Source organism: Vipera berus (genome assembly GCF_964194415.1).
Source record: "Vipera berus genome assembly, chromosome: 2".
NCBI lineage: Eukaryota > Metazoa > Chordata > Lepidosauria > Squamata > Viperidae > Vipera > Vipera berus.
Window position 1 is genome coordinate 166,023,716 of NC_138203.1, and position 16,255 is coordinate 166,039,970.

Consider the following 16,255-nt stretch of genomic DNA (forward strand, 5'->3'; position numbering starts at 1 on the left):
GCAACAGAAGCACATTGGAGGGACATTACCCAGTTTAAGTGAATGCTACTTTGCTTCCTCAAATCTCCCTTCTTGCAAAAATTTCACTGACTTACAATGGAACATAGGAATGAAACGAACAACTTGTTCCCTTTGTTTTAATCGTCACAGCATCAAAAAAGCGATGATGGTACAACAGACAGAGAAAAAGGAAGAGATGGAAGGAGGGAGAGAGGGAAGATGGGTTCGCATTAGTGTCTAAAGAGAGAACCTCAGAAGAGTGGTTGGACTAGAACAGGGGTAGGCAACCTCGGCTCTTTTATGACTCATGGACTTCAACTCCCAGAATTCCTGAGCCAGCCAAGCTGGCTCAGGAATTCTGGGAGTTGAAGTCCATGAGTCATAAAAGAGCCGAGGTTGCCTACCCCTGGACTAGAAGATCTCCAGGGTCCCTGTCATTCTGTTAATGTCTGAAAGCAAACAGGTGTGCAAATATCTGGAAAAGTCAAGGATAAAAGCAGAGACCAACGAGGATAGCTCAACTTGTAAAAAGGATAAAGGCAGCTACCAGGAAACTCTAAATGAGCAGAATCGGACTAAGTGAAAAATGATAAACAAATAGAATGGGCATAATATTATAGAGCTCTTCTGTTTCCAGGAAGGATACTCCGAAGCGAACTGTGTTCTAATTATTGCACTCCGCTGATTTTTGCTTAAGTGTGCCACGGATTTAATAACTGTGGTCATTTTGTTATCTGACATATTCTGAATGGGAACTGAACAATTGCTGCTCAGGATCCTAAAGGGTATCAAAGGACTGATAGAATTTATGATTTAGTTAGAAAAATTAAGAACTGGAAAATAGTGAAACACATGTTTTATTTAGAAGACTCATTAGAATTAGATGAAGCATATTCCCAAGCAAGAGCGAGTGCAAAGAAGTTAACTGTAATTAAAATTAAGTAAAATTAGGAAACCTTTGGACTATTAAAATAAGTTATAACAATATGACAATTTGTGACATATCTGAGAGTTTGAAAGACATATCCTGTACTGAAAATGACTACGGAAATAGCACACGAAACATTTATTTTTTTATTTAAATTTAAAGTTCAGATCAAAAGTACATGCTGATAACATTTGGGGCTTATCAATAAATATGTCAGCAAAGCTATTTATATCCAATTTCTTCTCTCAGTGAGTTGTGCAAATCCAAAGGCACTTTTACTACTCTTCAGGGGCAAACTTAGAAGAAAGAGACAGATTAGGATACAGCTGCCCAGATGTTCAAGCAGTTATATCTCTTTCCAGTATTTTAGCTGTATTCAACGTAACCTGTTACAGTGGTCACAACTAATGAAGCTAGTCCATACTGCTTCTTTTAATGTTGGATGGTCCTACTGGAGATATTCAAATGAACATCCACTGTATGCTGGAAAGGGTTATGAAGATAGTACCTTCCCAGAAGGGAGGATACAATACATACATCTTCTTAAATAAGAGTGTGGGCATTTGTATGCCCCCATAACACCCTCCACCATAACATAGAAGAGTTCTAGGTAGCTTTGTACTAAGCATACAGGGCACAACTGACAGGCAGCAGTTTTGGCTTATGTGGTCCCTCTGCTAAGCATGTATCTAAAGGTGTTCCATTATTGAGGGCATCAGATATTTTTTAAGGTCCCCTTTAAGCAAAGTTCAGTTTCTAGTGAATACATGGATATATCATTTTCTAGGAATAACATAGAATAGGCTTACCACACTGCTTCCAATGTTTTTCAAATGTCCCAAACTAATCTACAACCTGGCATTTCCTGAGGTTCTACCATCCAAGTTCTAAACAGGACCAAACCTGTTTAGGGACATCTGGTACACTTTGAACAAAAATAATAGTGCCACTGATTTCAATCCCTCTATAAAATGCTCTCACCCTCAGGATATAGTTAGACACTACAGGCTCTCATAAAGTATCTATATGCCAATAAAATAAAATTATACAACTCATAAGTTAGAAATGAAAAGACATCTCGCTTTCTGCCGACTCCACTAAACCATCCATCATAAAGAAAGCACTTAGAATGTGTTTGAACATCTCTGGGATAGGGACTTTCACCACTCTTCAAAGTAGTATTTCTTAGCAACTCTTACTGTCAAGGAATTCCTCCTAATATTCAGCATGAATCCCCTTTTCGATGTCAACATGTTGACCTCTTTCCTGCTCTTGTTTCAATTGAGAATAGCTCTGCCCACTGCTGCAAAAGATAGCCACACATTTGTAGACTGATATTTCATCTTCCCCTTGTCTTCTCTTTTGCAAGCTAATCATGCCCAACTCTTTTAACCATTCCTCAGAGGACATGGTTTCCAGGCTGGTAGCTCTTTTTCTGAACCAGTTTCTCCTTGTCCCTGTTAAAGTGTAGTGCTTTAGCCTTGACCAGAGTGGCCACTTTGTGGGGATTCAACTCCGCTTATGGTTTCCCATCTTGCTTCAACTTACCGTACTTATCTGTTAGGATTTCAAAGCAGGGTTTTCTGCTCCTTTTGCCCGAGTTCATTCTAATCTGTTTTTCCTTCTAGTTATCCTCATAAAGTTTCCCTAGCTGAATTTCCTAGCAGATATCAGGGTAAGTCCATTGGTACTAGAACATACCCTCTTGAAAACTTTGCAACTAATTTAGAAATAGATTGTCCACCACCATTGGGCAGTAACCTGGAAATAAACCATAATAATATCATTTTTTTCTCACTGCTTTTATTCTTACCCAAAAGTATTCAATCACAATTCCATATTCATGGAAATGAATTTCTTTACAAGGGTATGACTTTTTTTTAACTACAAAGCTACTGCATCTCCCTTTGCATTGGATCTATTCCTTTTGAACAAGAAATATCTTTCTACATTTTAAGCCAGGGCTGTCAAACTCAATTTCATTGAGGGCCGCATCAACATTGCTGTTGCCCTTGGGGGGCTGTATGAGTGTGGCCAGGGTGGGTGGGCGTGGCTGGAGTGCGTGTGGCCTACTGGGTGGGCATGGCCAGCTCTACATTGTTTGTGTCAAGGGTTCCTATGGGGGCCTGGGCAGGAGTGGGACAGATCTGAGGGTCTCTGGCAGACCGAGATGGGACCGGGGCAAGTGCCAAGGCATGGTCCCCTGGAGGAGCCTCACTGTTTCTCTCAGGCCATGCGGGGTGTGTGTGCTGGATGGTGATGCAGAGGTCAAATGCCCAGCCCAGCCCTGAAGCACCCGTGGCACTAAGCCCAGCCCGACTTCCCCAAGGGGCACCCAGCTGCTGTGCCTGCTCTCCTTAGCCAGGTTGCTCATGATGGGTATGAAGGCAAAGTCAAGAGGGAGGCCCACTCCCTCTCCATGTGAGGAGACCTGGCTTTGTATCCAAAGCTTCCTTAGCAATAGGATGGGAGACCCCCCCAGGATAGGCCAGGAGGAGCGGGCAAGGGGATGTTGAAAGGGCAGCAGGGCACAACTAAGGCAGGACTTCCCTCAGACCCTCCCTCTCCTTCCTTCCTTCCTTCCTTCCTTCCTCCCTCCCTCCCTAAGAACAGAGTGGTGGAAAAATATTTGAGATGAGGGACGGAGAAAAACAGGCAAGAAACACAGCTGGGGAAGTGTCATCCTTCATGAGGAATGAAGAAATGCACCATCGCCTGGAAGTGGTCAGCACTTGACCCTCGCCTACTTCATATATCCAGCTTGGTGGGCTCTGGGGGAGGGGATGCCATGAGCAGTGTGAGAGTCGATGTTACCTGTGCAATGCTGCCCAGCCCCCAGCCTGCCCAGTTTTGGCAGGCAGCGGGGTGCTCTCCTCACAATGCCAAGAGGCTGAGCCAGGTGCACGAATCCGAAGAGAAGCGTGATGCCACCCAGCCCTCAGCCTTCCTGGTTTCAGCAGGCAGCGGGGTGCTCTCTCACAGCGCCGAGAGACTGAGCCAGGCAGTGCAAATCCAAAGAGAAGCACGATGCTGCCCAGCCCCCAGCCTGCCCAGTTTCAGCAGGCAGCGGGGCACTCTCCTCACAGCGCCAAGAGGCTGAGCCAGGTGGCACGAATCTGAAGAGAAGTGCAACGCTGCCCAGCCCCTAGCCTGCCCGAAGTAGGCAGGGCCATGTGCTGGCCACTTCCAGGCGAAGGTGCATTTCTTCATTTCTTACAAAGGGTGATACCTCCCCAGCGTGCACCCAGGGGGCAGTGCCGACGTGGCAGGGGCCGGTCCCTCACTGTTTCCAGATGGCCTTGTGGAGCTAAGACTGAATGTATTTCAGCATAGATGACCACCACGAAATTGTACATTGACTCCTGGCCGGCCTGGGCCGGAGCCAAGGCAGTGGGGGCTGTTCTCTCATTGTTTCCAGGATGGCTTCATGGGCCACATGAAACCACGGGCCGGATCCGGCCCCTGGGCCTTGTGTTTGACATGTCTGTTTTAAGCAATGCTTTCATATCACCCAGTTTTTATGAAAACATCAAATGATGTTTTCTTTCCTGTATTTTTTTCCTAAAGCCTTCATTTGTCATCCATTCTCTGAATACTGATTTACAGACCTTGAAACCTGGGAATGTCATTGCTTACTAGTTTTTCAATCACCATATGTTGAGGACTGCATCCAACAATTCCTATGGAATTGAAATTTGGCGAATTTTATAAAACATATTTTGACATACTTAATACAAAACATCAAGAGAATATTTCCTGTGTTAAACTGCTGAGGTCTGACTGTACTACACAGTTCAATGGGGGCTACTTTCAAGGCAGATATATACTTCTGAATAGCACCCTGAATTTTGAAGAACTTTTCCACTACATTAGAAGCTCTGCTATTATTGAAGACACTGAGTAATCTGGTAAGGAAATATCTCTGAAACGGTGACCCAAGAGGGTCAATGTCGAGTACCTCTATGTAGTGCTGGACTCAGATAATTGCTTTGAGTGTTAAAATGAAGCCAAGTTCACAATCCTTCCACATGACAATCTATTCCTGGCTATTCAAAGTTTCTTCATTACAGCAAACTAAATTGGTTACAGGAAGTAATGTTATCATAATTATTGTTAACAAAATGAGAGACGGTAATCAGATAATTTCAGATCACCCAATGTTTTACCAGTAAATCCCAATCTACCTTTTTGCTGACTTCTAATTTAAGGTGTGAAAGAATTATACTATTAGAAATGAGCTACTTTCCTTAAATGTAGCAAGATTTCTATACCATATAGCAGAGGTCCCCAACCCCCAGTCCGTGGACGGGTACCGGGCTGCGGCATGCCAGCAACTGGTCCGCAGAAGCAAGCAAAGCCCCATCTGTGGGATGCAGGTAGCACATAAAACTACGCACTCTCCGGTCCACAGAAAAACTTTTCTCCATGGTTGGGGACCTCTGCCATATAGAACATAAGGGTATCTCCTGCTGGATAATTTAGTTTTAGAGTCATTTCCCTTCATGCCCTTTATGAACTTCTAGGGACATTTGTGTCAAGGAATAATTCTTCCTATCAGAGGGCGATGGACCGTGCTTCAGATGATGCATAATGCGCGTGGGTGAAGAAAATAAAACCCGACGCATATTAAAAACCTTTAATCACAAAAGAAAAATATATATAAACAAAGAAAGCTAACCGAGTACATCCTCTCTCATCAGTAAAGGAAAAAGGACAAAGACTAGAAAAACTTTTTTTACGCTTGCGCACACAGCAAAACTAACTCATAACATAGCTAGACCACATGACATTCACTATGGTTACCAGATAGGTTATCAACACAGGTGCCGAACAGAAGGAAATGTACAATTAGAATTGAGCTTTTCGGACGAACTAAAAAAACAACATACAGTGACAATTTGGGTGTCTGATTTTGAAAATAGTGGATACAACCTTTGGGGCACCAGGAACCGGTGCCATGGAGAAAGGTTTTTCTACAGACCAGAGGGGGTGTGGTTTTGAATATTGCCAGCATTCCGCAGATGGAGTTTTGCTTGTTTGTGCGACCCGCTTGCTGGCATGCTGCGGACTGGAGCTGGTCCATGGACCGGGGGTTCAGGACCCCTGGTCTAGGAGACTTCAACCATATCCATTGAAGAGGTTTCAAAGATCTACACCAGGGGTCAGCAAACTTTCTAGGTTGGTGGCCCAGTGGGAAAAGGAGGGACAGGTGCCTTTATGCGCGCATGCGCGCATACATAAATGTGGCTGCATGTGTGCGCGAACGGGGCTGTGAGCATGTATGCTCCACAAATGGGGCTACTAGTGCTGGCATGGCTCTCCTAGCACCGGTGCACGGCTCGCAGCTCTCCTAGTGCCAGCGAGAGGCTCGTGGCTTGGCTAGCACCGGCATGAGATTTGCAGCTCGGCTAGTGCCGGCGCAAGGGCAGGGGACGTGCATGCACTGTCCAGCCACTTACGTGACCCACTGGCCAAGAGGAAACGGCCTAGTAGTGCTTGGGGATCTCTGATCCAAACATAGTCTGAACTATGACGTTGTGACTGCAGCTTAATTATAATAGAATGGTGCAACAATTGAATTAAGATTCTGGGTGGAACAGAACCCAGAACTATGAAATGTGCTCAGCCCTATCATTAGGTGAAATTAGGTATTATATTGGCAAATCAGGAAGGCTAGTCTTATTACCAGGCTCGAAACTTTTTCTTGCCCTTGTTTTACCTTCCTTGAGCATGTCACACATGCCTGCAACAGGCAACAGGCAATTATGCTTCTGTTGCCAATCATTGCTTTCTCAAACATGAGGTAAAATATATATAATCTGGCAATGTTAACACAAGATACCTAAACATAGGAAGACCTAACAGATGTATTTACACAATGTACTAAATTTATGGATTGTGCTTAGTATATAGTTTGAACCCAATTAATGGTTCCAAGTATTAAACAATTCCAGACAATGGATTAATTTATCACACAGATTATGAATGTTGTTTGATAACAGAACTATAATCTCTGTGGGGCTGATGAATTTGGCTATCTCAGTTGTCTCTATCTTGTTCTCCCTTTTTTACCACAACTTATCCAAGGAAAAGAAAAGAGGCAGGAGAGAGCAGCTCAAGTGGAGCAGAATTGCTTGCTTGAAGAGCAAAGCAACACTACAAATACATCAGATGCTCCCATGACACTTCCATTAACTCAGCTAGTATTTCAATTGTAACAGATTAAAAAAAAATAAATCCCCCAAAGTTGGCAGAACATAAAAAGATGGGACAGAAGAAAGGGAACTATAAGAACAGAAAAGCAAGGATGTGCTTCTGTAGGTGTATCAAGGGGTGGGTGGGGCCAGGAATAGTTGTATATACCATTAATTCAAAATAAACATTCTTTTTAAAAGCAGTCCTAAGTTCAGATGTTATTCATCTTGAGGAAGAAAATAGTCACTATTTTGCTTTTGACAGCTCAATATCTTAGCCAGCCTAGATCTGAAATTAACCACAAATAGGATAGTAGAGGAAGACAGGAAGCAGAGCAGAGAATCCATGCATAATTCTCATGCAGGTGAACCTTGAATGTAGATTAAGTAAACACAGGAAGTAGGGACAATAGACAAAGAATGTAGTAAAGAAAGTAGACATTAATTATGCAGCTACTCAAGACAGGATTACAAATATGTACTTGAAAAGTTGGTCGTTATAAATGTTTATGTTTATGTTTATTGGACTTATATACTGCCCTTCTCCCGTAGGACTCAGGGCGGTTCACAAGGAATTTAAAATAACAATACAAATTACAAAAGATAAGAACAATTAAAATAATTAAATTTAGTCCTTGAATAAAATAAAACCCCTGTTAAACTCCAATTAAAACCCAATTAAAATAAAATTACAATTAAAATTCTCAGTCCTGGCCAGAAAGCTCAAAGAGCCAGGTCTTCAGGTCCCGGCGGAATGAACGAAGGTCAGGGGCAGTCCTGAGCTCTACGGGCAGCTGGTTCCAGAGGGCAGGCGCACCCACAGAGAAGGCCCTCCCCCTGGGTGTTACCCGCCGGCAATCTTTTGCCGGTGGTACCCTGAGAAGGCCCTCCCTGTGGGAGCGCACAGGACGAAGGGAGCTTGATGCCGGCAGCAGGTGTTCCCTCAAATATCCCAGACCCAAGCCATTTAGGGCTTTATAGGTCATCACCAGCACCTTGAATCTCACCCGGAGGGCAACCGGAAGCCAATGCAGCTCGCGGAGCAGAGGTGTTACATAGGAGTATCGGGAAACCCCCATGACAACTCGCGCGGCTGCATTCTGCACCAGCTGAAGCCTCCAAGTGGTCCTCAAGGACAGCCCCATGTAGAGAGCGTTGCATTAGTCCAACCTGGAGGTCACGAGCACATGAGTGACTGTGCGTAGGGCATCTCGGTCCAGATAGGGCCGCAACTGGCGCACCAGGCGAACCTGGGCAAAGGCCCTCCTGGTCATGGCTCCTATATGATCTTCAAGGCTGAGCCGCAAATCCAGGAGGACGCCCAAGTTGCGAGCCCTATCAACGGGGGGTAACACCTCACCCCCCCATCATTAAAGGTGGAATAGACTGGTTAACCCGAGATGCCGGTACGCACAGCCACTCAGTCTTGGCAGGATTCTCCCCATCCAGACCCGGACCGTATCCAGGCAACGGGACATCACGGCGAGGGCATCACTGGGTTGGTTCGGGGTGGAGAAAAAAAGTGATGATACTCCACCCCGAAACTACAAATGATCTCGCCCAGCGGCTTCATATAGATGTTGAACAGGAGGGGAGAGAGAACCGACCCCTGAAGAACTCCACAAACGAGAGGCCTCGGGGCGGATCTCTGCCCTCCCATCAACACCAACTGCGAGCGGCCCAGGAGATAGGAGAACCACTGCAAAACAGTGCCTCCCACTCCCAACCCCCTGAGACGCTGCAGTAGGATACCATGGTCGATGGTATCAAAAGCCGCTGAGAGATCTAATAGGACAAGGACAGAGGAACAACCCCTGTCCCGAGCCCGCCAGAGATCATTCACCAGCGCGACCAATGCTGTCTCCGTGCTGTACCTGGACCTGAAGCCCTATTGGTACGGGTCAAGGTAATCAGTTTCCTCCAGGAACAGAGGAAGCAGATGTGCCACCACACTCTCAACAACCTTCGCCAAAAAGCGAAGGTTGGAGACTGGATGATAATTATTTAAAATCGCTGGGTCCAGGGCAGGCTTCTTGAGAAGGGGCCTCACCACCGCCTCCTTCAAAGCGGCGGGGAAGACACCCTCACTCAAAGAGGCAGATGTTACTGCCTGGAACCAGCTTCGTGTCTCCTCCGCAGCTGCATAAATCAGCCAGGGATTCATATTTTAATGGAGGATTCATTGCCAGTTTTATACATCAGAGCACTTTCGGACCATTTGGGATGCTCCCTGAACAAATCTGGTGTTACCACAGCACTATAACCAATCAAGTGAAAGAAATTTTGGAAAGGTAATGTCTCCAATACCACTGAAAAATACCAGTTTGGTGAAAATTGCATTCAGGTATTCTTCACATTTATTTTCGCCAAAGCAAGCATATATTAAAGGGCCATGAGCTGTCCTTGTATAATATAAAATACCTGTGAATGTATCCTTGGGGATTTCTTAAGTTTTCCCAGCGTGCCTTTATTTCACTTCTGCAAGTAAAATATATTACTTTTTTTTCTTAAGTTGATGACTATAATCAATTATCTAGAAACTGCTGTGAGTCCCTCTGGTCATGACCCAAAATACTTTGCTGCCCAAAATGAAATACAAGGTCCCATCTTTGTACAAATTCCACTTATAGAATCCAGGGGGCTGGCTTTCCAACCTTATTTCCTTATAAATAATGAAATATTCTAAGAAGAGCCTGCTAATTCAGGACAAAAATAAATCTAGTCCAGTATATTGCATCTTAGAATGACCTAAGCCAGGGGTGTCAAACTCAATTTCATTGAGGGCCTCATCAGCATTGCGGTTGCCCTCAGGGGGCTGGGTGGGTATGGCCAGGGTGGGCATGGCCTACTGGGTGGGCGTGGCTAGAGTGCGTATGGCCTACTGGGTGGGCATGGCCAGCTCTACATCGTTCACATCAAGGGTGCCTATGGGGGCCTGGGCAGGAGTGGGACAGATCTGAGGGTCTCTGGCAGAAGGAGGGTCTCTGGGCCAGGGCCAAGACAGTGGGGGCCGTTCCCTCACTGTTTCCAGGATGGCTTCGTGGGCCACATGAAACCACTTCGTGGACCGGATCCGGCCCCCGGGCCTTGTGTTTGACATGTCTGACCTAAGCAATATATCTGGAAAATTTAAAAAAGGAAATCATATCAAAGTTCTGACCAATTTAATGGATACAGGACAGACAGTGTATCACCGCAGCGAGCGCTATCCAGTTCCAAAGGAACTGGCCATTCTAATTTGGAGTACTCTGCTGTCCAGAAGAATTTAAAGACAGCACAGAAAATAACCATATTACTGGGCCACAAATACCCATTTCCCTCTTAAACAAGCCTTCATCCTCTTCCCCCATTTTATAACTCTGAGGAAGACTTTTCAAACTTTAACAAGCCATTCACCTCCTCAGCTGTGATTAATCTGAACAGCTTGTTAAAAGTTTGTTAAACAGTCATCAGTATTATCTGAACTATCATCTGTTGAATAATGAAGGTGGATTCTTTTAAGCCAACTATAGTTTAAATGACATTATCAACTGGTTTATAATAAAAGCTATAGTTTAGTGTGACCTCTAAATATGTTCAAATGTGTTTCAAATCTGGCCATGACAGTTTGCATTGATATATTTCAAATCTGTTGCAAGCATGCCCACTTTAGGAATGTAAAAGATTGTTCAGCCCAGATTTTATATACCTATTACATCATTTTTATTATTTGTATCCAGTATTTACATTAAAATACTTGTATTTCCTGTAAACTGAAGTTCTATAATGATATGCAGCTTGTTCTTAGTTCCTCAAATTGTTGACTGAAAAAACTCATTGAATGTAGATTGCTTCTCTTCCTGATTACTTGTGGTTACAAGTAGAGCCTAGCACTGTAACCCTAAACAAATTTCTTATGGATAAACTTACTGAACAGAGTAAGACTTGCTTCTAAGTTTACTAATGCAGACCAGGGCTGGTCTGTTACTGTGCACTCTATATCTACTCAAAAGCAACTCATGTTGTACGTATACCATTGAACTAATAATGTGTGGCTTGGATTTCAACTAAGGATAAATAAAATCCAAACAATTAAGAAAAGTCACTGTTAATTTTTTTAACTACTGTTGTAAACAGATTAGTACTGCTGAAGTCAACAAAAACTGCATTTTAATTTAGGGCCATCACTGAATGAATTGTTTGTAAACTATGAAATTAAAGTTCTTTGTTTCCACTGGCTTTAATGGCAAAAAGGAACTTAAACTATTACAATTTTATTTTTACTTCCTGTAGCTTTAAAGCAGCTTTCCCCAATCTGCAGCCCTTAGATACTGATGGAGCTATGGTTTCCATCATTCCCAGGTAACCTACCAAAGAGTTGCACTAGTCTTCAAATCTGGGGTGTTAAATGTCCAGAAGATATAAACGTTCAATATTGGAAAAGGCTACTTTAACATTGCTTTCAGATTATTCTAAATAACAGGTATATGCTGTTGAATTCACTTCAGAATCATTTTTGAAAACTTTTAATAAGCCAATAATACTTAAAAAATGCATTTACAGGTAAAAAAAATATAATGGGAATGTGCCATCCATTATCCTACTGTTTAAAATAAAACATGTGCCTAAAAGTTTCAGTGTTGCATGCATTTGTTACTTGATAAATGTGAGAACTGTATTTCACTAGATTAAAATGTGTTAATAAAATGATGTAGTTGCAATTTTAAATGTCAAATGTTTGCATCATTAAAACAATTGTAGGCTTTCAAAATCAATGGAGCAAGGATGGTGAGGAGTTGGAGGATCCCAGATATATTGTAGTACAGAACAATAAGTTACATATTTTGTCCAGAAGCAAAGGAGATTTCTTTCTGTATCAAACAGAACTCTTATTTTTATTATTTTCCTGAGAAAAAGCAAATTATTAGATTATGAGCAACAAAGATTATCTGATCTCCCAATTACCTCATAGTAAAATCACAGAACATCATTTTTTGCATTTAAGGTCTTAGCTCTTTCTGCATACTACTGTATGTAAATGATAAGAGCCAGAGATTTCCTTCTAGGTCTTTAGAAAGAAATATTAGTACGTCAGCATATCTGCTTTCCCTGCTTGATACCAAAATGGCTGGATGCAGAGCACTTCCAATGCAGAAAGGCTTAGTTCTCCCCTCATGAAACACCCCTCCCCCTTATTCAACAAGCTCAGAAACCATCTCTTAATTTTAACATATCGGCACACTACAAAATGACAGTCTATCCAGAATTTATCCTTGTCATTCTATGGGCGGCAGCAGGGAAGGTGAGGTTCTAAAAAGGGACATGATCAAACCACAGCCTCGCTTCCCATTCCATCCCCTAAAGAAAAAAGAAAGAGCAAACCCAAACTGGCATCATAAGTTCAACGGTCTTTGTTCTAAGAGGCATTCATAAGGCAAGCTAATTACAGACTTTCCTGCGCCTCCAAGGCCTCGACGCGTCGCACACAGCCTTTCACTGCCTTTCAGAAGCACCTGAAATTGATGTCGCCCCAAATTAGCACAACTTCCAGTCAAGAGAGATGCATTTCAGCCATTCCCCAGGCTTACACAATCCACTTTGCATAAAGAGGCTGGGAAAATGGAACACATTAGCGATGTGGTGCCTCCAATACCGGTTTCCCCTCCCTCCCCACGCAGGAGCGAGGAAGATGGTTGGTCTGGAAAGAAAAGATCCCTCGCCGACGGAGGGAACGGATTTGAAGCCATCTACAATGCCTCCATCGTCCTCACCCCAACTGGGGGGGGGAAATACCCCAAGGATAGATAACTCGGGCCCTGCGTCCCCGCGAGCACCGCTCCAGTCGCAGGCTCCATTTTAGCTTCCTGCAGTTTCTTTTCATTCACGCCCGAAAACCCCATCCAAGCTTTGGACGCCTCTTTCCAAGCAATGCTAGCTGGTTACCTGCTCAGGTCCCTGAGGTCGGCCAGGCGGCAGGTCGGTGCTGAGCCGAGCGATTCGGCAGCTGCTGAAAGCTGGTTGGCGGAGGAGGCGCGTTATCCGACTGCTAGGCACTCAAGTCTCTCGACTAATTTGCCCCTTTCGTTCCCGGTGCTTGATGCACACTGAGCTCCGCGGTCTCCGTTTCTTTCTCACTGTCTCCCTCTAGCTCCCGGCGCCTATTTAAACAGCCACCACCTCCAGTGGCCACGCCACATGGGCTGACAGTTTGCTTTTTTGCTTCAGTCCAATGAGAGGCGGCGCTGGCTCTCCCGGAGCAGATCCTGGGGCGATGCCAGACTCTGGCTCACGAGAGGTTCTCGCGATCACCGATGGGGAGGAAGGGAAGCCAAGAGCAGCGCTCAGAAGAACACGCGTCGTCCATACCCTCAGCCCCATCCGAGGCCTCTCGAAGCCCTGTCCCTACAAAATGTCGGCCGGGAGGAGGAGGAGGGGGGGAGAAACATCATTCCTTGGATCTTGGTTTGAAAAGAGGAAACGATTCTTTGAGATCTGTAATAGTTATGCATGGATTTTGTTTAGATATTCCTTTTTCCCTCGGGAGCGCAAGGTGATCTACTTCCTTCCCTCGATTTGCGGGGCGGGGAAAGCTAAAAAAGCCGGGCCTGCAATGAAGTCACGGTGAGAGCTTTGTGGATGTTCAGAGGGAGGGAGAGAGAGAGAGAGAGAGTGTGTAAACGCTAATCACCACACCAGAATGTTCGCCATCCTCTAGAGTTTTTACAACCACATTTACTTTTTTTTATTATTCATTTATATCCCGCCCTTCTCCGAAGACTCAGGGCGGCTTACAAGCTTAGCAGTAGCCTTCATTCTATGTATATGCCTGCTTATTAGGGCTTTCACACACCCCCAAGCGGCATTATTACAAAGTCAGCTTATTGCCCCCAACAATCTGGGTCCTCATTTTACCTACCTCGGAAGGATGGAAGGCTGAGTCAACCTTGAGCCTGGTGGGATGCGAACCTGCACTAATTGCAGGCAGCTTCACACACACACACACACACACACACAACTTTTGCAGCTGTAGCGTGGAAATGGCGAATAAAGCTACGTTCACCATCTCTCTGTGGATTCAGCAGCGCCACCCACAGACTTCACTGGAGAGCCCCCAAAGACTCGCGCCTTTTCCTCCTGGCCCACTAAAAGGAGGCTGCGTGATGCTTTCTCCAGAACCATCTCCTCCCGGTGGCTGCAATGGTGGTGGTGGTGGTGGTGGTGGTGATGGAGGAAAGGGAAGCCCGCTTGCTGTCTAGGAGGCTTCCTTCCGTAGCTCCTAGGCGGCTGGGCTGCTTGTGTGAGAAATGTGGTGCGGGATGCACTTGAATTCATTTCCCCCAGCCTCAAGGGAAAGATGGGCTTAGGAATCACGGAGTAGCTACGTGTATACATAGTCTAGGGAAGCCTGGGAGAGGAGCATAATTAATTCCTTTTCCCAGCCAGTCTCCTCTTCTGCAAAGGAAAAATTAATTAGGCGAGTTTATCTCTTAGACTTTCGGCCCAGACGAGTCTAATTGGCCGCAGGCGCTCTACTCTGAGGAAACAACTGGTGTCCTAGGAGATCAACGCCAGTCCCGCTGCTTGTCTTGTTACACTCTGACCGAGTTCTTTCTCTAAAGCCGGCTAAAATGAAATACACAAAAGAACACATTTCTTTTGGGTCCTGGGTCATTGATAGCAGTGCCCAATCAGAAAGCCGAGAGATGTAGGCGTGGCTGCTTTTCCACCAATCCTAGAGGCTGTACGGGTGTTGCTAGGAGATAGGGTGATGTGGTGACTGTATTAGGGGGACGGGTCTGTTTAGGAAATGAAGCTGTTGGTGATGCAAGAAGAGCTTGTGAATTGTGGCTTATTTCAGGTCATTCACCTCAGAAGAGTACGAGCTTCCCGGGTTACTACAGTTCAGTCTTTCAAGCGGACTCCAAATCGCTTCACTCCAACTCTAGGGATTTTATTCCTGCTGCGTGGAAGAATATAGTCCCCAGAAACAGTTAAATTTCCTTAAATACTGCCCTACTGTTCTTACATCCTTTGTCTTTCTCGGTTTGCTTCATGACAAACCTAGGATTCTGATTAAGTATATGTACTAAATTGTTTGCTGCCTTTGTATTGTGCTGGCACTAAGATTTTCTGTTTATTTAAGTATGACTTTCTCCATCTCTTTTCAGAACGTTTGTGAGGTCCTAATTTATTTGTAGATTTGTGTTTACTTGGCCCAAATGTAATACTCACCACTCTATAAAAGCAACACAGGATTGAAGAAGTTGCCCCAAAAGCTTAAACTACAATTAAATGTAATAGTCTTTAAAGTGCCACAGAAGTCTTTGTGATTCAGTTTTACTTAGTGTAGTAGATAGCAGAAAATGTTCAGTCTGAACTTGTCAGGCTGAGTCACTTTTAGAAAGACAATGTTACTTATTGGATTCTATATTTTGAACATAAGTGGAGTATAGTAAGCTGAGTAAGTTGAAATCCATATTTTTGCCTGTATCTCAAGAGTTCCTCAGTCTGGTGATCTTCTGACACACTGAAATATAATTCCCACCATTCTCAACCAGCATGGACATCATGCTATGTTAGGCATGCTAGCACGCATTATGCTGTTACGAAAAATCACTTCTGTTTCTATGAATTCTCTGCAGTAGTTTTTAAAAACATGAGTTTGTACATTTTTGTCTAAAATCATATAACATTGCAATTTAAAGGAATTCATTGTTTCTTTTTACAATGCATTACTGCTAATTGAATGTATTACTATTAAAAATATATTAAAATAAGAACCTTTGCTCTTTTTTCAATTTCCTTTCCCCCAGTGAATTTATTTATTTAAATCATTTTATTCCTATTTTCTTGCAAGAACAAACATTTAGATTTTAGGTTTCAAAAGATCTGGAGTCTATAGTGCAGTTTTCTTCAGCCTAGTGTCCTCCAAATACACTGGACGATCGTCCCAACAGCATGAGACAGTCCTGCTGTGATGGCATTCTTCAGCTGGACAGCATATAGGCACTTTGAATGGTTAATCATATCTTGTTTATAGTTAATAACTTTTATTATTTTAATTGTTAAGTAGTTAGTATTTATTGCAGGGCTATTGGACCTGTGATTATATCTCTGATGCTGTCAGATTCTCTACTTTCCAGAGTTTCCACTT

General features: G+C 44.0%; 1 protein-coding gene across 1 annotated transcript in view; it reads right to left on the reverse strand.

Annotated features, from left to right (window-relative positions):
• FASN (fatty acid synthase) overlaps positions 1–13,223 on the reverse strand; it is a 65,788-nt gene extending 52,565 nt beyond the window's left edge. The window contains exon 1 of the mRNA XM_081320657.1: positions 13,045–13,223. The gene's annotated coding sequence lies outside the window, so the exon portion shown is untranslated. The remainder of the gene's footprint in view (positions 1–13,044) is intronic.
• Positions 13,224–16,255: the final 3,032 nt, after the last annotated feature.